At 40.8% G+C, this 7,331-nt stretch overlaps 1 long non-coding RNA gene across 1 annotated transcript in view; it reads left to right on the top strand.

Moving 5' to 3' along the window:
- LOC122189241 overlaps positions 1–6,638 on the top strand; it is a 13,917-nt gene extending 7,279 nt beyond the window's left edge. Inside the window, exons 4-5 of the long non-coding RNA XR_006181757.1 lie at positions 3,464–3,584; positions 5,503–6,638. This is a non-coding gene — a long non-coding RNA (uncharacterized LOC122189241). The remainder of the gene's footprint in view (positions 1–3,463; positions 3,585–5,502) is intronic.
- Positions 6,639–7,331: the final 693 nt, after the last annotated feature.

The following is a 7,331-nucleotide window of genomic DNA, read 5'->3' as shown; positions in this document are numbered from 1 at the left end:
TATGGTTTAGAAAACAAGACTTCACTCTCTAAGTTTGCCAGGAGTAATCAGAGTTTTCTAGGTATACCAAGATATTTACATGAACAATTTTCAATAGAAGGAGCCAAATCTCATAAAGTACTGCAAGTTGCATCTGTATCCAGAACAGGAGTTCATATAAATTCACTTCCACATGCTTTACCTGCTGTATTTTCTCATGCTTATTTCTTATTCTTGTTTATTTTTTGCTCAGCTTAAGAACAGGATGCCTAAATAAATGCTTTCTGTTACATCATCTATATAATTAAATTAGCATACAATATTGGGCCCTGTGTTTCTGAAGCACATTACCATGGTTTCAGTAGACCTCATGGAAAGATGAGTTAGAAGAATTATCTGGCTGTTTGACCAACTAGTTCAAAAAAGAAAATAGGAGAAAATAGGAGTAAACTTCTGTCTGTAGATCATCTTGATGAACTCCACGGTAAAGGAGAATTAGGGAAGAAATTTTCTCAGAATTATTTCCCTGATCCTGCCTGAGTGAGAGGTAGGAAAGCTTTCACATAGAGAACAGGAAAGAGGGGAAGTACAGAAACCAGCAACAATCTCACGTCTTCCAGATTTCTGTAGGTGAACAGAATAACAGCCACTGTAGTAATTGTATTGTAAGGCGTGTTGAGTCATGATGGCAGAGCACAGTCGATACCAGATTCTGCATCCCACAAGATATCTTAGGGCCTTCTGACTGCTCTGTACTTGAGCCAATACTATTATGATGCTAAATTAAAAGTTAATCTAGCAGCTTCATCTTCCAAAGGCAATCCTCCATTTAAAGATTTGGCCTTCAAGATGAGAGTAAGGCAAAGTCTCCATATGTGCAGGTAGATTTATTTATTCTGCTGCATGCTTATGGAGAAATCAGGGCATGTTTAGCTCGTGTGTAATTGCCATGCATACATTGTTTCTAGAGTGTTGAGGGACGTGGTTTAGTAGGAGCTATTGGTAATAGGTGAACGGTTGGACTGGATGATCTTTTAGGTCTTTTCCAACCTTGGTGATTCTATGATTCTATGATTCTAGAGTGCAGCTGGCTTGCATTTGACAGCTCAACACATGGGGAAAAGAAATATTTTGTTGCATCTGTCCCTCTGGATTTGGTTCTGTTGCTTTTATGTGTTGCAATGTAAGGTAAGTTTTGCAGTATTACTGTAAAAATCAGGGTTCAAGAAATGAGAAAACTTAGGGAGGCAGGGAGTGCTGTATCATGAAAATTGTTTCTGTAGTATAGCTTGTACTTTATGACTAAATGATTAACTCCTTGAAGTTAGCCATTTCATGTGATCTAATAGTGCAGAGGTAACGCGCTAAAAAGGTAGAAGCACGTGAGAGGTGACGTTCACCTCCAGATTGCATCACATGAGATAAAAGCAGCCATTTGAGAAATAAGTTTTTTCGAACACAGAAGAGGTAACAAGGGAATTTTAAATAAAAGTCTACACAGTTTGATACACTTCTGAAACTATTCTGAACACTAATAGATGAGACGTGCCCACGGCGTTGATAATTCCTATCAAACTCTACACCCAAACATTTTTAACTTCCCAGGTGACACAGATTGCCTGGCCATGTTCCAGAGCATCAGAGCTCACAGCGTTTCACATCTAGTACTGCAGTTCTGATGCTGTGTGTGTAAGCCAAGAGAGCAATTTCTGCATGTAAATCCTGCTTGGGTCGAGGTCCTGTCTGAGTTCAGAGACTACAATTTCAGTCCAGATTTGTTTACATTGAAATCTTGCCGGATCTCTATTGTTTGTTATATTCTCTATGCCTTTTAATGCAAGAGCTTAGTGCCTGTAATAAATTCACAGGAGACCACAAGGAGCTTCTTGCTAATTTTTCACCACCTAATTGAAAATAAAGTCGAGAGGTTTCTTGTATTTCCATGATGCTGATGGAGAAGTGGTGTCCCTGAGACTCATAAAAATGTACTATCTGTATCACGTCTTATAACAGTAAAAATTCTGGTTGGGAAAACCATCCCCATGTTCCAGCCCCTTCCTGCTAATGGCTCCCATTAGGTAATGCTGTCATTATACTTACTGAATCAAGTTAATGTGAAAGTTCTGATAATCCCTCTGTCTAGTGCAAGAAAGACCTAAATACTTCTCTAGACTTCCAAAGAGAAATTTAGAAGACTAAGTAGAACTGTGAAAATATCTAACCATTTTTTGTATGGCAGGTCTTTTGTAGACCCCTAAAAAATGACAAGCAGTGTGATGGTAACAGTATAAAAACTTCGTTTCCATTGATATTTCTACCATCAGATCAAAGCATCACAATATTTCTCCTGGTATCAAATTGGAAGGAGGTTCTGTTTCCATCAGGGGCTGAGAACTAAAAATACTAGCAGCCCCATTCAACGTCTGCATTTTGCATGGTTCCTCCACTACAGAGTGCTATTGGGTTCTTATTATCCTCCTGATAGTCACAGACATGCAGAAACACATCCCATGGGGCTGTGTGCATGGACGTGTCTTCAATAGGACTTTTCATACAACAGTCCTCCACATGAGCAATCTGTCAGAGTGAGGCTCTTTTGCTCTAGTTCATATGTTCTTGAAATCCAGAGGGGGGTCTGATTTCATGGGTCCAGCAGAGGTTTCTCACAAAAAAAAAAAAAAAAAGAAAAAAAAAAAAGAAAAAAAAAGAAGCATTTTCAAGATATTCAGAACCACAAATCCAGCCCCCATTGAATTTTGGTTTCCCTTACAGGTCGTTATTGTTTTCAACACTTTATGGCAGCGCTGGCCAAAATCAATCTTTTACAACTTCACTTCCTACTTATACTAAAAGAAAAAGGTTGGGGCACTTAATTAGAGCTATTTATATTTTCAAAATGAGGAAGACATTCTGAAAAAGAAATTGTTTTTGCAGCCAATTCAGGGACCTTCTGTCTACAAAATCTGCTCTGGACACTTTCCCACCGCAACTTTCTTTCCATTATTAGGAACTTACACCATGTTGTATTTGACTTGGTATTTTGCCAGAAAATGTTCTTTAGGTCTCTATAGTACAAAATCTGACAGAAAGCATAACACAAGGAAAAAAAAAAAAAAGGTATTTTTAAGTCCCTACTTTTTTCCATTTTCCCATCAGAAATTTTTTTTAAAATATATTAGTAATATAAATCCATCTCTGTTCCAGTTTTTGCTGTAGTTATTTATACCCTTTAAATATGATCCATGTAGAGAAGTCCAAAGTTATTAAATTTGTTCAGATAGTCCTTCAATCTATTCAGGAGCTGAGTGTACCTGGCACAAGCACTGAGTATTTCCTTTAGGTTTCTGAGCTAGAAGCAAGACTTGAGGTAAATGATTTTCTGCTATGATAATGATGATACTACCAGACGTTCTGAGTGGAAAAGGCCAGGGAGGTTCCGATTCTGACTCACATTCTGATATTGTCTCTTTCTTTTTTAACCTAGGAAAACTCAGCTCAGATTCCGTCTGTGGTTTTCACCAAGAATACTGCTTTTCCCTTCTTCCCGCACAACTTTCCAGCCAGATTGACTGAACTGCAGAAAGGTCAGATGACTTACTTGGAGGGTAAGCTATGAGTCAGGAGCACAGCTAGCATTGAATCAAATCCTTTCCTGTCTTCCAGTCCAGCCGCTAGACAACACACAATTGCTTTCATTGACCAGAGAGCTCTAATGAAGTCAGCATTAGCTAGCGTGAGTCTCTGAACAGTTATAGTGTTAGGAGAAGTCCCTGAAAATCAGGCACCTTCCACTGGCAATCAATTTGGTATGTGACAAAGAGCAAACCTCGTGTCCCTTTCTTGACATGCCTTGTGTCCTGTCTGTGCATATTGCCATTTGCACACTTAAGTCACCTAAGTGACTTAGTCACTTAGTGACTTTTAGCACTAAGTGCTCCCATTTGTATCAGGAGCCGTTGTACACAGCTCCATTTGGAGGCTGAACTACAGTCTTTATTCTCAACCTTCTGGTCTTAAGATCTTCAATGAGAGGTTAGCTGCCCCTCCTTTCCAGCTGAGAAGAGGGGAAAAGGCCTATTATTCTTTTTTTGTCATGAGATCACACTTGGGAAACTGTTCAGAAATGCTGGACAAGATAAGCTGAATAGTCCATTTTGACCTTATACTCCATCAGTGTTTGGTTTTAGCTGACCTAATATGCATCTGCACAAATGCTAGATGTCTAGAAAATTTCCAAGAAAAATAACTAGAAATTAAGGCTGGAAAGAAGCTTGAGAAAGCATCTATTTTATCCTCACCTACGCCAGGATAGGCTTTAGCTACATCATTCCTAGCAGGTCAGTCAGCTTCAGGGACCTCCCAGAGCTACCTGTGATATCACTCACATTGTTAGACGTTAAGGAAACCTTTATTGCTTTATTGCTCTCCCTTTTTGAAATGAGAGTTTGGCACTTTCACGTATACGATGTAAATCAACCAAAAAATAGAACCCAGGCCTTTTGGAATGGCATTACAAAGTCAGTAAAAGTCACTTACAGGAGTAAATGTGTCTTCAGCAAGAATTCCCTCGTTCTTGTGGTGCTTCTTCTCTTTGTGCTAAATAATGCCTGTTTCTGCCTTTCACCTATTAAGGTCCTATTTTCAAAGATTTTCTAAGTATTATTCTATGAAACTGCCTGCACATGTGAAGAAAAAGTAATAGGAAAAAGAAATAGTTATCAAATGAAACTGAAGATCTGGCTTTTCAATTTTCCAAAGCCAGAAAATTCGTACTGAATCATCTGACTCAATTTGCTGTGCTGTGCTTCAGTGTTGTAGCTCATAAAGCACACAAGATAACCACTGGTCAGAGATCCTACAGTAACCTAGCAAAATGGGATGAATGGAGAATGACGTTCCTGCTATAAATCATCAGCCCTGTATGCATTTATGTATTATAGACAAGACTTGCGAAGCAGGGAAATACAGGACTATTACAGAATACCAGAAGGAACTTTTTAGAATGTCTCTTCTGCTGATAACTGGCTAGCATCTCAAGAAATACAGTAATAACAATAACAATAATAATAAAAACCACCTTTAATATAAAGTCACCACGTAAATTAGAAATGAGAACAACTAATGTTAGATCATCTTTTCCATCCCCCCAACACTGTGGAATTGTTCCCTACAGCGTGTTCCTGAGTGTTTGTCCAGTCTTCTCTGAAGTAGCTTAAGCAACAGTGTTTCCATTGCTTCTCCTTGGAATCCTACCCCACGCTGTAGTAGATCTCGCTAATAGGAAATGTTGCTGTAAAGCATAAATTTTCCTGCTCTCAGTTCCATCTCATTAATCCCACTTATACCTCCTTCTCCAGTCCTAATCAATTCCTTTGCCTTTAAGTGTTTATATCCTCCTAAGACTTATGAGGAATTATCATATCCCACTTAGATATCATCCAGCCAAGATACTGCAAAGCCCATTCCCTTCATTTTCCTTCAGCCCACATCTAAGCCTTGGATCATTTTTTCCCCTCTCTGAAGTCCCTTCAGATTGTCATCGAGTTGCCCTCAATTTGAGCTGAAGAGAGGTCTGGTCCCTATACTGCAGCCGGAGACACAGAGATCGGGTTTCCAGAACGCTAGCAATCCCCAGCTTGCCGCAAAGTCAGATGGAGACGAGTGGCCACGGAGACCACTCAGGAAGAAAAAGGAAATAAAGAAGAGTGACAGTTTGCAGGGGAAGAGTCATGTGAAACATCAGCAGAGCAGCATCAGCGGTGGCACAGAGGGAAAAGCCCCACTACAGAAGTGCCCCCAGATGGTCACGCGCCAATGTCCGTGACCTCGTGAGCAGCAGCAACTCAGGTTAAGCGTGTGCTTTGCAGATGGACAAAGCCCAGTCTGTGTACAGGTTTTTTCCTTGTGGCTGTAAAATTCAGAGGTGGGAGAGAAACCTGGGCTGTATCATAGACTGCCGGTGGTCCGCCCCCTCCACCCAGCGCTGCAGACCGTCCAAAACATTGTCATTGCACCCCAGAAGGCAAGCAGGCCTGGGATAGATCCAGAACGGATTACAACATAATCCAATTCACAGGGAGGGGTATTTTTGAAAGAGGATTATGTGTTTTGTTTTGTTTTGTTTTGTTTTTTCCCATCTGGCTGCCTTCCAGAAAATAAATAAATGCTGTAATTCTCATGTAATGTTTTTAGAAGGCATGGCGATGGAAAGAGAAGGCTCTTTTCCATGTCCATGTAAGAGAGCGGGAGGAAGAAAGCTGATTTTTTGCAGCAGTGTGCCAAGCAATCTCAGGATATGCGAGTCAGAAATGCTGGTGTTTCCCACTGCGCATTCAAGAACAGCATGAAACTGAAGAAAACGGTGCTGCATTTCTAATCAGAACAATGTAATACGGGTGTTGGGTCTGCATCCCATCATCAAAAGGCCTCCTCCTGAACCCTTTATGACCTTCAGAGAGGTTTGCATAATTATCTTGATTAAAGGCACAGCACAATTTTAGCACCAAAGCCCACAAATTACCAAGGCCCGCATGTTTTGCAAAATAATACCGTTCATGTGATTATTTGTTTTGCTCTAATCATTTCTGAAATATTACTCCATTGCTTAGATTTGAATTGCTGGTTGTAACAGATAGCCAGTTTGCAAATAAAATATAAGTTCCTACAAAAATGTTCCCATTGCATGAGAAAATGTTATTGGATTTCCCTGGCGTTACAATGCTGAGCTTGGTCATTTGTATTAAGGGGTACAACTGAATAAGGCCTGAAGCAAAAGTGTTTTCCAGTCTTGTGTGCTGTCATTTCACTGGGCCTTCTTCGGGCTTTGCTTTCATCATTTTGAGTTTAGTAAGTTAATCTCTGATTTTCAGGGTGGGAAACGCAATATAAACCAGACTAAAGATACAGGATAATAGGTAGCTGAACTTCCATATCCAGGGAGAATTGGGTCTTCCTGCAGAGAGCACTCTGGGTTCCGCTTTCTTTCAGGTACCCATGGGGTGCATGTGGGATCTTTAATGAAGGGAACCACTATCCCAGTTCTCCCTGGGAGGAGAGGTAGGGCAGTGGAGCACTGGAACAGGCTGCCCAGGGAGGTTGTGGAGTCTCCTTCTCTGGATATATTCAAGACTCTCCTGGAAACCTGCTTGGTGCAGGGAACCTGCTTTGGCAGGGGGGTTGGACTTGATGATATCTGGAGGTCCCTTCCAACCCCTACGATTCTGTGATTCTGGGTCACCAAGGGTAGAAACCTTGGTGCAGGCAGTGCACCCCAAAGCATGGCCAGAGAGGAAATACCTGCCAGTTGAGGTCAACTATAGGCAGCCAGCCCTTCAAGCAGGTGACTCAGCTAC

This window comes from Lagopus leucura, unplaced genomic scaffold (assembly GCF_019238085.1).
Source record: "Lagopus leucura isolate 7727_CA_CO unplaced genomic scaffold, USGS_WTPT01 Super-Scaffold_100157, whole genome shotgun sequence".
Taxonomy (NCBI): Eukaryota; Metazoa; Chordata; class Aves; order Galliformes; family Phasianidae; genus Lagopus; species Lagopus leucura.
This window is presented reverse-complemented; position numbering and strand designations above follow the sequence as displayed.